At 50.2% G+C, this 17,567-nt stretch overlaps 1 protein-coding gene across 1 annotated transcript in view; it reads left to right on the top strand.

Moving 5' to 3' along the window:
• The window catches only part of FOXA3 (forkhead box A3), a 40,993-nt gene that overhangs the window by 21,807 nt on the left and 1,619 nt on the right, over window positions 1-17,567 (top strand). The window lies entirely within an intron of this gene.

Here is a 17,567-nt window from a genome sequence, read left to right as displayed (position 1 = left end):
GGCGGGGTATAAATCCAATCTTCTTCTTCTTCTTCTTATCTAAATTGTTTGTAGTCTTGTCCAGAATAAATAGGCCCCACAATTTTATGAACCATTCTCTCAGCGATGGAATTGATGTTGATTTCCAGTGTGAAGCGATCACACATTTAGCAGCAATTAACATTAATATAATAAGTTCTCGTTTTACCTTGGGAACATTGCAATGACCCCACAAATTGAGAAGGTACAGTTCAGGGGTCTTGGGAGTCCAATAACCAGTGATCTTATGAATTTGGTCTTGTATTTGGGTCCAAAAATTTACCAACTTAGTTGGTGAGCTCCTCAGCGCGGGGTTCTGCCCGTTCTTCAGAGGACTCTATAAAAACGATATGCACCCATATGCCACTACGGGAATAATGATGCGTGTCCAGTTCATCAGGACCCTAAATTTTATTTATGTAAAACGATTTTATGCCACCTTTCCGCCAGATCATGGCTCCTCCGAGGCCGCAAACGTGAAAACGTTTGAAAAGTTTTTTAAAAAAGGATGTAAAATTATAAAAGGATTCATGGAAACACATAAACGTACAGCTCCGGAACCAGAGAGGAGGGCCAAGGACTAGGGTTGCCACCTCCATGTTGGGAAATTCCTGGAGATGTGAGTGGGAAGAGTATGGAGAGGACAGAAATCAAGGAGGGAAGCGAGTCAAGCGGGGACCTGATCGGGGACCGCAGAACTCACCCTCTGAAGCCGTCGTTTCCTCCTGGGGAACTGATCTCTGTCATCCGGAGCTCAGTTTCAGAGGGAAGCCATGTTGGTTTGCGGCAGAACGGTTAGATCTGCGTCCGGGGGCAATTGAATGCCTGATGAAGGGAGCTTTGATTCTCTGAAGCTTGCACCCCTGAGACCAATGCTCCCTCTAAGCTGTGGAGTCTTGTGAGCAAAAAATCCTACTTTGTGTGCGACTGGCATTAAAAGTTGTGAGCGAGCAATTTGGCCGCTGCATCAGTTAGTTGGCTCTGGAGCCCATCCCCTTCCTGAGCTGAGAGAAAAATGTGTGAGCCGGAGGCTAAAAAGCTGTGAGCTGGCTCACACTGACTCAGCTTAGAGGGAACACTGCCTGAGACTCTTTTCGGTCCCTCAGGTGCCGCTGGACTCAGAACTAACCGGGGATCAGTTATAATTCTAGGAGAACTCCAGCCCCCATCAGGAAGTTGGCAACCCTTGGGGGGGATGCCAAATTAAGAGAGAGGGGGATACCAAGGAGTTTGCAAAGATTGGAAACAGAGGCTGCACCCCTTGAGACAAGTAGAAGAGATCGGATTCATACCCTGCCCTTCACTAAGAGTCCCAGAGCGGCTTACAATCCCCTTTCCCTTCCCCTACCCGCAACAGACACCCTGTGAGGTAGGTGGGGCTGAGAGAGCTCTCTCGAGAACTGCTCATGAGAGAACAGCTCTGAGAGGACTTGTGACTGACCGAAGGTCACACCAGCAGCTGCATGTGGAGGAGGAGTGGGGAGCAATGCTCCCTCTAAGCTGTGGAGTCTTGTGACCAAAGGTTCTACCTTGTGAGCTACTGGCATTAAAGTGGTGAGCGAGCGATTTGGCTGCTGCATCAATTAGTTTGCTCTGGAACCATCCCTTCCTGAGCTAAGGCAAAGATGTGTGAGCCAGAGGCTAGAAAACTGAGCTAGCTCACACTAACTTGGCTTAGAGGGAACACTGGCGGGGAATCCAACCCGGTTCTCCCAGATTAGAGTCCGCGCTCTTAACCACGACACCAAACTGGCGCTCTCAACCGCGACGCCAAACCACAACACAGAAGTAAGTGGTGGATTCCACATAGCTTTGGAAAAAGTGCAGAAAAGGGCAACTCGAATGATAAAAGGGTTGGAACACTTTCCCTATGAGGAAAGGTTAAGGCGCTTAGGGCTCTTTAGCTTGGAGAAACGACGGCTGAGGGGTGACATGATTGAGGTTTATAAGATTATGCATGGGAAAGAGCAGGTAGAGAAAGAGGTACTTTTCTCCCTTTCTCACAAGACAAGAACTCGTGGGCACTTCATGAAATTGCTGAGCGGTCGGGTTAGAACGGATAAGAGGAAGTACTTCTTCACCCAAAGAGTGATTAACACTTGGAATTCACTGCCACAGGAGGTGGCGGTGGCTACAAGCATGGACGGCTTCAAAAGGGAATTAGATAAGCATATAGAGCAGAGGTCCATCAGTGGCTCTTAGCCACAAGGTATAGATAGGGGCTCTGGGTCAAGTGATGCTCTGTCATCTTGGTGCTTGGGGGGGTCAACAGTGGGAGGGCTTCTAATGTCCTGGCCCCACTGGTGGACCTCCTGATGGCACTGGTATTTCTGGCCACTGTGTGATACAGTGTTGGACTGGATGGGCCTTTGGCCTGATCCAACATTGGCATCTCTTATGTTCTTATGTTCTTATTAAGAATCTTTCCTTTGCACGGAAAATGTCCCGAGAAGAGCAAACTATAGCTCTGCAGGGAGAAAGGTTCTCTAGCAGAGGGCAGCAGCAATTTGTTCTGCTCTCTTTCCCCTACACGTGTGGACCCTCCGGCCTCAGAAAATCTTCAGCACGCTCGGATTGCCAGATCCAAGTTGGGAAACTCCTGGAGATTTGGGGACGGAGCCTGCATAGGACAGGGACCTCGATAGGGGACGATGCCATAGAGTCTGCCCTCCAAAGCATCCATTTTCTCCAGGGGAACTGATCTCTGTAGTCTGGAGATGAGCTGTAATTCTGGTAGTCATAAGAACATAAGAGACGGCAATGTTGGATCAGGCCAAAGGCCCATTTAGTCCAACACTCTGTGTGACACAGTGGCCAAAAATACCCAGGGGCCATCAGGAGGACCACCAGTGGGGCCAGGACACTAGAAGCCCTCCCACTGTTGGCCAGGGCTGACACCCTTCATCGGGGCCTAGGAAAATGCGACTGAACTCTGCTCTGTCATGTCTATTGTACTCACTGACTGTGACGTACCAAATCAAGAGGTTTACGATCCCATTCTTTCGGTCGTACCTCATTCAGTGTCACGAGAGACAATCTGTAAGTAAAAACTCTTGGGTTCTGCATAAGGATCCTATCTCCTCATTTGCATGGTGGCGGGGATGGGGGGGGGGAGGCTGACTCAACAGTTTCCCAACCGAAAGGGGGCGGGGGCGCAAGGTCGCTCCTGTCACTCTTTCAAAGGTCTTTTTGCGCAGAGGTGGGAGGGTATCAGAGAGCCCTCTGTCCTTTTGGGAAAGGACCAAGCTGGGGCTGAGTGCCAGCCAACCCCCCCCACACACACCCCACGCAAACAACAGATTCTAATGTCCAAGGCTGCCTGGGGGGGGGGAGAGGTGATGGCCCCCCCCCCCCGGGTCTGGCTTGCACAACCTGAGCGTCTGCTCTGCTGTTTGGAAAGGATTTGGGCGCTATCTGGGAGATGAGAGAGGCCACGGGAAAAACTAAATCCCCGGCTCTCTGGAGAGGCAATTAGGGCTGGTTTGTCCCCAGACTTGCAAGGACTGCCACGGAAAATGCCGCGCAGCAACATCGCCGACAGACTGGCCAGCTTGGAGGAGGTGGGGGTCGCGCTCACAAATGCTTTGCGCCAACAGGACGGGGCGGCACGGTCCAGCCTTCACTGTGGCAGAGACGAAAAGTCTGGAAAGACAAGGGGTGTCAAGCGTGTGGCCTGGGGTCCGCATCAGCCCCCCCGGAGGGCTTCTCTCAGGCCCACAGTGGAACTGGCTGTCTTCTGCTTCTTCTTCCAGTTCTGCTGCTGCTGGCTGCGTCATCGTAGGCTTGCAGCTTACAGACACACACCTGGACAGCATTCTCAGGATTGCAACAGCACAGACATTTTGATGCCCTAATTCAGAGCAGGAGGTGTCAGTTATCAGACCCCATTAAATAAACAAAATATTGCAAGAGTGCTGATGTTTTAAGCATGGTGTTATTTTAAGTTTTTAAAAAACACCCTTTTTGCTGATGTCCTTTATAAAGTTTATATCTCCTCTACCTGGCATTACATCTTATGACACACGTGGCCCGGGCCAAATCACTCGCTCACCACTTTAATGCCAGTAGTTCACAAAGTTGAATTTCTGCTCACAAGACTCCGCAGCTTAGAGGGAGCATTGGTGGTGGGTGTTGCTGCCACGTCACCGCTGACTCGTGGCGACCCCGCCGTTGGATTTTCAAGGCAAGAGACGATCAGGGGCAGTTTGTCATTGCCTGCCTCCCCGTCACAGCCCTCGGCTTCCTTGGTGGTCTCCAGTGCTCCCTCTAAGCTGAGTGAGTGTGAGCCGGCTCACAGTTTTTTAGCCCCCGGCTCACCCATTTCTGTCTCAGCTCAGGGAGGAGGGCTCCAGAGCAAACTAATTTATGCAGCAGCCAAATCGCTCGCTCACCACTTTAACGCCAGGATCTCACAAAGTAGAATTTTTGCTCACAAGGCTCCACGGCTTAGAGGGAACACTGGTGGTCTCCCGTCCAAATACTGACTGGGGCCGACCCTGCTTAGCTTCCGAGGTCTGATGAGATTGGGCCAGCCTGGGCTATCCAGGTCAGAGAGCATCTAACCAATGCTCCCTCTAAGCTGTGGAGTCTGGTGAGCCAAAATTCTACTTTGTGAGCTGCTGGTATTAAAGTTGTGAGCGAGCGATTTGGCTACTGCATAAATCAATTTGCTCTGGAGCCCCATCCTTCCCGAGCTAAGATGAAAACGTGTGAGCCAGAGGCTAAAAAACTGTGAGCTAGCTCACACTAACTCAGCTTAGACGGAACAATGCATCTAACAGTGCCTTTCTGTTTTTGCAAATATGTACTTGGGGGGGCGGGTTGACCTGTGCTTTAATGGGCATGTGTAAATTTGGTCTGGTTCATTGCCAGCACACTAGAACTTCACGAATAAGTCTCAAGACTCTTGTCTGTCATTTAAACAAGTTTCTAGCCCTCTTGATTGTCAAAAGCATGTCTGGTACCTTGTTCAACTGCTGGATGGATGGAAGGCCCAATTCTCCACCCTTCCCATCAAAGTACAATTAGCCTATCACAGTGAGGGCAAACCTTTTAGAGACCGAGTGCCCAAACTGCGACCCAAAACCCACTTATTTATTGCAAAGTGCCAACACGGCCATTTAACCTGAATACTGAGGTTTTACTTTAGAAAAAACAACTCATACGTTAACTTAAGATGATCCAAACAAAGTAAGGAAAGCAATCCCAAATGCTTTCATTTCCTTAAAATCATTTGGCAGAGAATTCGACACTTTAATGATGGTCTGGGGCTGGCTGGGGCGATGGCACGCGTGCCCACAGAGAGGGCTCTGAGTGCCACCTCTGGCACCCGTGCCACAGGTTCGTCACCACTAGCCTATCAGATTGACATGTCCGAGGTGCCAATTCACACTTTACGGGCCAGGTGTGTTTGCCAAGCACACAATGGTGTTTGCAGTAGTATGCGCCGTAACTTGTGCAGAGCAAATGCAGATTGGTAAACACGCAGTGGACAGGCATCCAGAAAACCTTCAGCCAGTCGACATTCCTCTATCTTCACTATGCACATCTGGTCCAATTGCTAATATGCCTTTTATTCACTCCAGTGCATCTTCTAGGAAAAGAACAAAGTTTGAGTCCGGTGGCGCCTTTAAGACCCACAAAGTTTAATTCTGGGTATAAGCGGGCACACTTTTTCAGATACACGGGAAAGCTTGTACCCAGAATTAACCTTTGTGGGTCTTAAAGGCGTCACTTTGCTCTGTTGCTTCAGACCCAACACGGCTACCCACCCTGAATCTATCTTATGGGACAGTGGTGGCGAACCTATGGCTCGTCCCAAAAGGCTGCTGTTCCATCTGGGGACGGGGGCCGAAGTTTTGGGGAGGGGCTGTGGCTCAGTGGTGGAGCATCTACTCAGCATGCAGGAGGTCCCAGGTTCAATCCCTGGCCTCTCTAACCGAATAGTTCAGGAGAGCTGAATGTGATGGACCAGAGGTCTGATTCAGTTGGGTGTAGTAGTTAAGTGCGCGGACTCTAATCTGGGAGAACCGGGTTTGATTCCCCACTCCTCCACTTGCACCTGGCTGGATGACCTTGGGCAAGCCATAGCTCTGATAAGAGCTGTCCTTGAAAAAGAGCCGTTTCTGTCAGAGCTCTCTCAGCCCCACCTACCTCACAGGGTGTCTGTTGGGGGGAGGGGAGAGGGAAAGGAGATTGTGAGCCGCTCTGAGACTCCTTTGGGTAGTGAAGGGCGGGGTATAAATCCAATCTCTTCTTGTTCTTCTACAAGGCAGCACAAGGTGACTTCGTGTGCCTATGGGACCCTCCCCACTAGTGTTCCCTCTAAGCTGAGTTAGTGTGAGCTAGCTCACAGTTCTCTAGCCTCCGGCTCACACGTTTCTGTCTCAGCTCAGGAAGGAGGGCTCCAGAGCAAACTAACTGATGCAGCAGCCAAATCGCTCGCTCGCCACTTTAATGCCAGTAGCTCACAAAGTAGAATTTTGGCTCACAAGACTCCACAGCTTAGAGGGAGCGTTGCGTCCCCACCCCCACCAACGCCTGGCTAGTAAACCCCCGTCCCGTGACAAGGAAGTTTAAGAGCGACCCTGAAGCAGCTCCCTTTAATCCGAGATCACCAAGGAAGGTTCAAAAGCCATCTTGCTTTCCCGGGGACAATAGGAGGCCGGCCTTGGTTCAGAGCGCGAGCTAATCTCCACTCAGCTCTAAAAGGGGATTTACGGCCCTGTTTGGGCCACAAAAACCGAGTTGCAGGGCACACCCAAGGCGAGTCCGGAGCGGATTCAGGAGGATGGGACAGGCAGAGAGGCCTGCTGCGTGAGCACAGGATGCAGCAGCGGGGCTGAAGAAGACGACCTTTGGCCTGTGCAGAGCCCGGCCATGCCAGCCTTTCGTGGCAAGTGCGCGGCGAGCCAGTTAACTTTAGTGCCCATCGCGGAAGATGACAGCTGTTGCCCTTAATGTCTTGGTTTATGGCGTGCTGACGGCCCAACGGCAAGACTTCTCTCTGCGAGAGCAGCTGTGGGGTGGGGGGATCGGACCATGCCCTCCACCCCACCCTACCCTGGGCTGTTTATCAATCTGCTTATCGGGGACAGCCACTGTGGTGTAGCGGTTGAGAGTGTCAGACTAGTGTCTGTGAGACCCACGTTCAAATCCCTGTTTGTGCCATTGGAGCTCGCTGGGCGGCCTGGGGCCGGTCACCCTCTCTCAGCCGAACTTACCGCCCAGGGTGGTCGTGAGGGAAAAATGGAGGAGAACAGTATAAGCCGATTTGGGTCCCCTTTGGGAAGAAAGGCAGGGTGTACGAAAATTAAATAGATAAGGCTTCATCGATAAGATAAATAGGGATTTAAAAGACGTGAAAGAGATCCGACTGGGAATCACTAAAAGGTCATCGGACAGCGCTGGCTCTTCGGCTTGGGAATGGAGGTGAGCACCGCCCCCTAGAGTCGGATTCGACTGGCTTTCGAGCGAGGGAGACCTTCATCTTTAATGTCTCGGCATGCCCTCAGATAGCTGGGCAGGAGAATCATGGTTCGGGCTGCCAACCTCCAGGTGGTCGCTGGAGATCCTCCCCGTTACAACTGATCTCCAGGCAATAAATATCGGTTCCCCTGGAGAAAATGGCTGCTTTGGAAGGCGGACTCGAGGGCATTATACCCCACTGAAGTCTCTTCCCTCCCCAAACCCTGCCCTCCTCAGGCCAGTTGGGTATAGTGGTTAGGAGCCTGGACTCCAATCTGGGACAAACGGGTTGGATTCCCCACTCCTCCTCCACATGCAGCTGCTGGTGTGACCTTGGGTCAGTCACAAGATCTTTCAGAGCTGTTCTCTCATGAGTAGTTCTTGAAAGAGCACTCTCAGCCCCACCTACCTCACAGCCAGTGTTCCCTCTAAGATGAGTTAGTGTGAGCCAGCACACAGTTTTTTAGCCTCCGGCTCACACATTTTTGTCTCAGCTCGGGAAGGATGGCTCCAGAGCAAACTAATTTGTGCAGCAGCCAAATCACTCGCTCACAGCTTTAATGCCAGTAGCTCACAAAGAAGAATTTTTGCTCACAAGGCTCCACAGCTTAGAGGGAACATTGCTCACAGTTGCAGGGTGTCTGTTGTTGGGGAGGGGAAGGGAAAGGAGATTGTAAGCCGCTCGGAGACTCCTTCGGGTAGTGACCAGGGGTCATTTCGTAGAAAAAGAGGTGCAGGAGCTCATTAGCATAAATTATTTGCATATGCCACACTCCCTGACATCACCGGAAGTGTGTCAGAAGCCAACACTCACCACTCAGGCTCCACTGGACTGTTTTGGATAGCTAGGTATTGGGGAACGTGCAGATCTGTCCTTGCAGAGGAGGGAGAGCTTGTACCTAAATAAAACTTGGTCTTAAAGGTGCCACTGGACTGTTTTGGACCTGGGGGTCGGGGCAGCTCTGCAACTTACCTGGCTGCTTCTTGCTCTGACTGAGGGTTGCTGGGAGCAGGGGGTGGGGCTTGTTGCATGTGCCTGCCCCTTGGGCTCTTTACTGCCAGAGCTCCGCTCCTGTGCACTCCTGCAGGAAATGACCCCTGGTAGTGACCAATGCTCTCTCTAAGCTGTGGAGTCTTGTGAGCCGATATTCTGCTTTGTGAGCTACTGGCCTTAAAGTGGTGAGCAAGCGATTTGGCGGCTGTGTAAACTAGTTTGTTCTGGAGCCCTCCTTCCTGAGTTAAGGCAAAAATCTGTGAGCTGGAGGCTAAAAACTGTGAGCTAGCTCACACTAACTCAGTTTAGAGGGGACACTGGTAGTTAAGGGTGGGATGTAAATCCAATCTCCTCCTCCTCTTCTTCTCCTCTCCCAAAATCTCCAGGTATTTCCCAACCCAGAGTTGGCATCCCTAGACATGGTTAGGAGACCGTGCCTCTATGCCACAGCCAAGCCCTGTCTGCAAGGAGTACCCGTGTCATAAGCATGGTCTATTAAATCAGGCAGAAGTTCCTAAAGTTTCTGGCAGGCTACTTGAAATCCCTTGAACTGGAGATGCCAGGTATTAAACGTGGGACTTTGCACACACACACACACATCATGCGCCCTACCACTGAACTGCTAGTGAGGCGCTGCAGTGCTAGTAATCACGCAACGCTTGTTCAAGGGATAATTTCCTCAGTCTAAGCATACAAATTTACATGCAACCCTCCCTAATTGTGGAGGTTTCTCATGCTTCAGGAGCCATAGCCCAAGTTTCTGGATCTTTTCCTACTATTTCTCGGATCTTTCCTACGATTGTCCTTTCTGGATCTTTCCCGCAATCAAAAGCATGCATTCACCCATTGCGACAACTCTGTTCCGTAACAAAAAAAAAGATTACTTGCGGGGACACTATCTTCCAGAAGTTCTGAAGCTTTTCACACGCCTTGGTGTTTGCACAATATTTGTCCAACAGTCACGGGGTTGTGTTTGATAACACGTTGCTACAACAGCCAACACGCTTATTTCCAAGTGCTGGTGCAGCGAGTCTTGCTAGGACCCTTCCGTTTGGCACAGGATGACCGTTCCAGTTACCAGGAAACTGCATCTTTCCAGGACTTAAACAGCAATGGATGGATGCAGGCAAAATGGTCGCCTGGCCGTGCTCTTTCCTCTTCCCCTGGCTTCCCTCTCCCCTTTCTGTCTCAGAGCCAAGTATCGTTGACATTACGGCATTTCCATCAACGGTGCGTCGGCCAAATCGCAGTCGGCAAACATGCTTCTGACTAAAGTGGCTGACTGGTTAGTGGAAACAACGAAAGCACTGAGCACAGCCGGCTGCAGTGTGGTAAGGGAGAGAGCCCTGGGATGCAAGAGAGGAGAGCGGAGAAACGGATGACTTCTCCTAGGGACCCCCAACCTCTTAACGATGGTTGGGGGAGGCTCAGCAACATGGCATCTGCACCAAGCCAATATTCTATCACCAGGATCCACTGCTTTCCATGCTGCCAAGCCAGAGGACCATGCAAATTGGTCCTCTCATGGCTGCAAAGGGTGTCGTAGGGGGAAAAAAACAAAAGTCCAGGGACACCTTCAAGACTAGCAAAATAGTAAAAAGCCCAGCAGCACCCTGAAGACTAACAAACTTTACTGCAGCATAAGCTTTCGAGAAACACAGCTCTCTCCGTCAGTTGGGTGTAGTGGTTAAGTGCGCAGAATCTAATCTGGGAGAACTGGGTTTGATTCCCCACTCCTCCACTTGGATGACCTTGGGCAAGCCATAGTCCTGTCAGAGCTGTCCTTGAAAGGGCAGTTCTCGAGAGAGCTCTCTCGGCTTCGCCGACCTCACAGGGCGCCTATTGTGGGGAGGGGAAGGGAAAGGAGATTGTAAGCCGCTCTGAGACTCCGAGTGAAGGGCGGGGTATCAATCCAATCTCTTCTTCTACTACTGGGCTTTTTACTATTTGGCAGCAAGAGACTAACACGGCTAACTCAAGACTGATTCAAGACTAGCGACGTTTATTTCAAGACGAGCTTTCGTCAGCCGCAGCTCACTCCCTGGCTACACACAACTGGTAGAACACTAGACTTGTATTGAACACCACTTTCAAAAACCTGGGACATTTCAAACGCGGCGCGGAGCAATGGTTAGAGTTTTTGGACTGGGGAGACGGGTTCAAATCCCCACTGTGATCCTGGTCTCTCTCTCTCTCTCTCTCTCCCCCTCTCTCTCTCTCTGAGTCTAACCAAACGGGAGAACCATGTTGGCCAATCTGAGGTCCTTGGGGGAAGGGTGGGATAAAAAACGCAGCAGACAGATAGCTTTTGATATGGATGGGCTTCAAAGACAACACACAAAAGGCCCCTTTGGTCATGCAAATAAGTTCGGGCCCACCTAAAGGAGCTGTCTGGACTTCTTCAACCAATGTCTACTCCCATTGATACAACCAAGGCGTAGCCAAAAGATCTGGTTTAGACACTAGCACAGTGATGGCGAACCTTTTAGAGACCGAGTGCCCAAGCTGCGACCCAAAACCCACTTATTTATCGCAAAGGGCCAACACGGCAATTTAACCTGAATACTGAGGTTTTACTTTAGAAAAAACAACTCATACATTAACTTAAGATGATCCAAGCATAGTAAGGAAAGCAATCCCAAATGCTTTCATTTACTTAAAATTATTTGGCAGAGAATGCGACACTTTAATGATGGTCTGGGCCTGGCTGGGGCGATGGCATGCGTGCCCACAGAGAGGGCTCTGAGTGCCACCTCTGGCACCCGTGCCATAGGTTCGCCACCACTGCACTAGCATTTGGGGAACTTGCCCCCCCCCTTTCTGAACTTCCTGTACCTTGTGCATCCCTCCCCCCCAACACACTGTTATGTGTGTAAAGAGCCACCAAGTCGCAGGGTTTTGAAGGCAAGAGACAAACAGAGGTGGTTTGCCATTGCCTGCCTCTGCATAGCAAACCTGGACTTCCTTGGTGGGTCTCCCATCCAAGTTCTAACCAGGCCTGCCCCCAACTTAGCCCCCAAGATCAGTTTAGCCTGGGCCACCTATGCTCCCTTGAAGCTGTGGAGTCTTGTGAGCAAAAATTCTACTCTGTGAGCCACTGGCATTAAAGTTGTGAGCGAGCGATTCGGCTACTGCATCAATTCGTTTGCTAAGACGACGATATGTGAGCGCAAGGCTAAAAAAACTGTGAGCTAGCTCACACTAACTCAGCTTAGAGGGAACGCTAATGATGGAGGTGCTTGTGCACAGTTGCGGGCAACATCCAGCTAGGGTGGTCTTGTCGATTCCTGACATTAAGGAAAGGTAATGGAACAGACCATCTGTGACCACCCTTCCAAAGCCACAGGCTGGGAACTATCGAGCAGGCCCTCTGGAAAAGCGGCACGTACGTTTTATCAATAAGCAAATTTGAACAAAATAGCAAAGATCACCTGAGCGCAGTGTTCCCTCTAAGCTGAGTTAGTGTGAGCTAGCTCATAGTGTTTTAGCCCCCGGCTCACACCTTTTTGTCTTCGCTCAGGAAGGAGGGCTCCAGAGCAGACTCATTTATGCAGCAGCCAAATCGCTCGCTCACCATTTTTTTTAATGCCAGCAGCTCACAAAGTAGAATTTTGGCTCACAAGACTCCACAGCTTAGAGGGAACGTTGCCTGAGAGGCTACTGAGTTTATCGTGGCAGACGTTTTTGTACGTCAGGGCTCACCTTCAGGAGATGCATTCGCCAGGGAAAAAGCCCTTCAGAGGGAGAGTCCGTCACGGAACTGCTGAATTAGAACTCTCTGTCTGAGAACTTAACAAGGACCTGGGAATCCCTCTGGCTTTAGCTAGCTTAGAAAAACGAAGGAAATCGGGTCCTCGCCAATGTTCCCTCTAAGCTGTGGAGTCTTGTGAGCAAAAAAATCTACTTTGTGAGCTACTGGCATTAAAGCTGTGAGCAAGCGATTTGGCTAATGCATAAATTAGTTTGCTCTGAAGCCATCCTTCCTGAGCTGAGACAAAAATGTGTGGGCCAGAGGCTAAAAAACTGTGAGCTGGCTCACACTAACTCAGCTTAGAGGGAACACTGGTCCTCGCCCATTACTGCTAGGCTGGAGGGTCTCAGTCTTTTCTTTATTGGGTTTTACCTGGTCACATCTCACCCCGTACTTCTTTTCCCCTGATCAGACTGGGATGGTGAGGCAGTGAGGATACAGGCATCGCTAGAACTCTAACACGGGTCGGCGAAGGTTAGGGCTATCAGCTCCAGGTCAAGAAATACCCGGAGATTGGGCCTAGGGAGGGGAGGGACTTCAATGGGGTAGAATGCCACAGAGTTCACCTTCCAATCAGTGCTCCCTCTAAGGCTGTGGAGTCTTGTGAGCAAAAATTCTACTTTGTGAGCTCCTGCCATGAAAGTGGTGAGTGAGCGATTGGGCTGCTGCATCAATTCCAATGCAGCCATTTTCTCCAGGGGGAACTGATCTCTGTCACCTGGAGATCAGTTGTAATCCCAGGAGGTCTCCAGGCCCCACGTGGAGATTGACAACCCTAGAGGGTCTGAGCAAGGGGGCATTCAGCCCCCCAAGGGGTTGGCAGGTAAGGAAGCCTCAACCAGTTTCATCGTCTTCCTGAGAGTACTGAACCCATCTCTATGACGCTGTTTGAAATCCAGAGCACTTAACAGGGACTTCCAAAGGGTGGTAAATCGCTTGAACAAGTTCCCGGCTCCACCACCTTAACTGCTGGGGGCGGTTGCTAAAATGGATGGCGTAAGGGCGCCAGACAGACATTTGCATGGATCGATTCAGGCGGATTCAGTCTATGAATGAAAACAAGGCAGAGCAGTGCAAAAGCAATCGTGGGTTCAGGTCTCAGACGGCCTCAGCCAACCCCTCTACTTCAGCCTCAAACACCCCTCCCCTCAATTCATAAGAACATCAGAAGAGCCCTGCTGGATCTGACCAGTGAGGGTTCATCCAGTCCAGCATCCTGTCTCACACAGTGGCTAACCAATTCCTCTGGATGGCCAACAACAGGGCATAGAGGCCAAGGCCTTCCTGAGGTTGCTTCCTGGCTCTGGGATCCAGAGGATTAGTGCCTCTGAATGTGAAGGTTCCCCTCAGCCACCATGGCTAGTAGCCACTGATAGACCTGTCCTCCATGAATCTATCTAATCCCCTTCCAAAGCTGTTTATTCCTGTGGCCGTCACTGCATCCTCTGGCAGCGAATCCCACATTTGAATGACTCTCTGCATAAAGTAAGAAGCTGAGGTGGCTCAAGTGGTTAAGACGCTGAACTACAGGCTGTGGAAGGTCAGTAGTTCAGCAGTTCGAGACCCGGGTGCCGCATGATGGAGTGAGCTCCCATCTCTAGTTCCAGCTCCTGCCAACCTAGCAGTTTGAAAGCAAGAAATTGCAAGTAGATAAATAGGTACCACTTCGCTGGGAAAGGAACAGCGTTCCGTGCGCCTTGGTGTTTAGTCATGCCGGCCACATGACCACGGAAACGTCTTCGGACAGCGCTGGCTCTTCAGCTTTGAAACGGAGATGAGCACCGCAACCCTAGAGTCAGATTCGACTGGCTTTTGAGCAAGGGAACCTTTACCTTTACCTACATTAAGTAGTATTTCCTTTTGTCTGTCCCCAACCTACCTTTAGGCCCTTTCTAAAGGGATGCTGTGAGAGTTCCACCTCTTTTTTTGGTATCAGAATTCACGCTTTTTTCCTTATCGCTGCGGCGCTCAGGACTGCATGGCGCTTAACCGCTTCCCGACAGCCCTGCGAGGTAGGATGAGGCCGAGACAGAAAAGCCTGAGGTCACCCCGTTTCCGTTTCATGGCCGAGAGGGAATCTGAACTGAGTCTCTCACATCCCATCCCAACCCTCTAAGTCGCCTCTGCAAGCTTGTCTCCTATTCTTAACAGAACATTCAAATCCGGTTGGTGGCTATTTCCTCTCCAAGCCAAAGCCTCTGTGAATAGACCTGTCTAGCTTAGTAATCTGCAGAGGCAGAGGCCTATGGCACCAAGCTGATGGATTAGTATCACTCATCTTTTGGCAGCAGGCACCACTTATCAATCGGGATCAATAGCCCCGCCAGTTAAGTCCCTATCTTATGCAAATAGCAGGCCGTCTTCTCCCTGCCCCGAAGCACGGGGTCCTTCTCCCACCAGTTCTGAGCTAAACAAATATGGGCAAAAGAACAAAGTTTTAAGTCCCAGCGGCACCCTTGAGACCAACAAAGTTTAATTCTGGGTATAAGGTTTGTTGGGTCTTCAGGGTGCCCCTGGACTCCACCTTTGGTCTTCCGCTTCAGACTTACACAGCTACCCACCCGAATCTATCTCATAGAATCATAGAATGTTAGAGTGGGAAGGGACCTTACAGGTCATCTAGTCCAACCCCCTGCACTCTGCAGGAGCATAGCTGAAAGAGAGCCCTACATACCTACAACATAGCTGAAAGATGGTCGTCCAGCCTCCACTTGAAAACGTCCAGCGAAGGAACATCCACCACCTCCCGAGGCAGACTGTTCCACTGCTCAACCACTTTCACAGTTAGGAAGTTTCTCCTGATATTTAGCCGGTAACGATGACTCCCTTATAATTTCCGCCCATTAGATCTAGTCTTGCAATCCGGAGCAAGAGAGAATAGATCTGCTCCATCTTCTACACGACAGCCCTTCAAATACTTGAAGACTGCAATCGTGTCCCCTCTAAGCCTTCTCTTTCCCAGGCTAAACATATCTTCATGGGTAAAAGAAGGCGGAGATGGCACTTAAGGGGGTGGGAGATTACTAGGTCGTGGGGACCCCCACCCCACACACACATTTTTGAAAGCAAGCCAGCCTTCAGATACAGGGGTTCCCAAAAGTCCTATATTGGAGAAGGACAGGAAGAAGGAAGATGTTGACAGATGAAGGATATACTGGAGACATTCGATCTGAGTCCAGTGGCACTTTACAGCCCAACCAGTTCCAGGGTGTCTCCGTTTCCATTGTGCCTGACGAAGGAAACGTTGACTCGCGAAAGCTTACGTCCTGAAACTCTCCTTGGTCCCTACCAATGCTCCCTCTAAGCTGTGGAGTCTTGTGAGCAAAGATTCTACTTTGCGAGCGACTTGGCATTAAAGTTGTGAGCAAGCGATTTGGCTGCTGCGCAAATTTAATTTGCTCCGGAACCCTCCTTCCCGAGCTGAGGCAAAAATATGAGCCGGAGGCTAAGAAACCGTGAGCTAGCTCACACTGACTCAGCTTACAGGGAACACTGGACTCCCGACCTTGCTGCTGGACTTGAATGTAACTGTTCTACCGAAGACCCAACGTGGCCGGCCTCCGAAACGAATCTTCACGGAGAACTCGTTTGCTTTCCTCCTGTCTGGAACGGCGGTGACCAGGAAGGTGTGGACCCTTCCGGAGAAAAAGCCACCCCCACCCCCCGAGGCCTTAAACTCTTTTGGGTTCCCTCACAGCAAGCTCTCCAGAAGTTCCCCCTGAGGGAGAGAAGGGCCAACTCTAAAAATCTTATCATAAAATATACAAAAATATAATACAACCTCAGATGAATATACAATTGACCAGAGAGAAGTACCACTGGACATGTGATTTCACTGGAGGCTTCATTTGTATTTCTGTATTTCTTTTCCTTGCCCAGTGGTTAAACTTTGGAACAATTGATTTCTGGTCTTTATTCCATATTTTGTATATGTAGGATTGTATGTATTTTTGCACATCAGCCAATATGTTCTGTATGTATTAGACCTCTGAGGAAGGCCTGTAAAGGCCGAAACGCGTTAGGTCTATCTTATTAGGTCTATCTTATTAGCCCTTGTATGTTTTATAGTTTTATATGAGGTATGAATGGGCCCTTGTTTGTTATTTTAACTTATGTTGAATAAACACACATATATATTTTTGTATATTTTATGATGATTTTTAGAGTTGGCCCTTTTCTATTCCTAACTTACCTTTTTTGGTTCTGAATTCTAGGTTTAGGTTCAGTTTTTTCCCCTTTTTTCTTCTTTGTCCCCCTGAGGGAGAACCTTCAAATCCCTTCACTTTCCTTGAAGCAACTTTTCACGAGCAACTCATCTTTGAACCCATTCCCCAGTGCAACGGTGGTAGTTCCTCCTTCCCCTTATTTAGTCCCGTGAGGAAATGGGGCTGGGTCGGGTTGCCAAGCCCCAGGGGGCCCCTGGAGACCCCCCCCCCCACTATTACGATTGGTTTCCAGACAACCATGATCAGCTCCCCTGGAGAAAACGGCTGCTTTGGAGGATGGACTGTGTAACATTATACCCTGCTGAGGTCCCTCCCCTCCCCAAACCCCACCCTCCCCAGGCCCCGCCCTCAAAATCTCCAGGTATTTCCCTACCTGGAGCCAGCAACCTTATTTGTGGTCCATTCTGTTACCAGTTGCCCTCTATGGACAATGTTGGGCCGTTCCTGTGTTCTTCTGTCAGTTGGCTAGGTGGTCAACCCCAACCTGTTTTCCTATCCTAAATTTTGGGGTCAGCATTCACTACCACTTCTCCTTTTTTTTTCTACTGAAGGGGCTCCAGTTTGAGAGCCAGATGGTGTAGTGGCTAAGTGCCGCGGACTCTGATCTGGGAGAACCGGGTTTGATTCCCCACACCTCCACTCACAGCTGATGGATGACCTTGGGCAAGCCGTAGTTCTGTCAGAGCTGTTCTTGGAAAATAGCAGTTTCTGTCAAGAGCTCTCTCAGCCCCACCTACCTCACAGGGTGTCTGTTGTGGGGAGGGGAAGGGAAAGGAGTTTGTAAGCTGCTCTGAGACTCCGAGTGAAGGGTGGGGTATAAATCCAATCTCCTCCTCGTCCTCCTCCTCTTCTTCTTCCTCCTCCTCCATGTCTGTAACAGCTGCCTCAGCAGTGGAGACACCTGTCCTCTTTGTTGTAGCTTCTTTATTGATTGGTGCAAGGCGTATAACCAGGAGTCATTTCGTAGAAAAAGAGGATCAGGAGCTCATTAGCATAATTTATTTGCATAACTTATTTGCATATGCCACACCCGCTGACATCACCGGAAGTGTGTCAGAAGGCAACACCCACCGCTCAGGCTCCCCTGGACTGTTTTGGATTGCTAGCTATG

Source organism: Gekko japonicus, unplaced genomic scaffold (genome assembly GCF_001447785.1).
Source record: "Gekko japonicus isolate JY-2015 unplaced genomic scaffold, Gekko_japonicus_V1.1 scaffold2354, whole genome shotgun sequence".
NCBI classification, from domain to species: Eukaryota; Metazoa; Chordata; class Lepidosauria; order Squamata; family Gekkonidae; genus Gekko; species Gekko japonicus.
The sequence above is the reverse complement of the archived record's forward strand: the minus strand, read 5'-3'. Positions and strand labels throughout refer to the sequence as shown.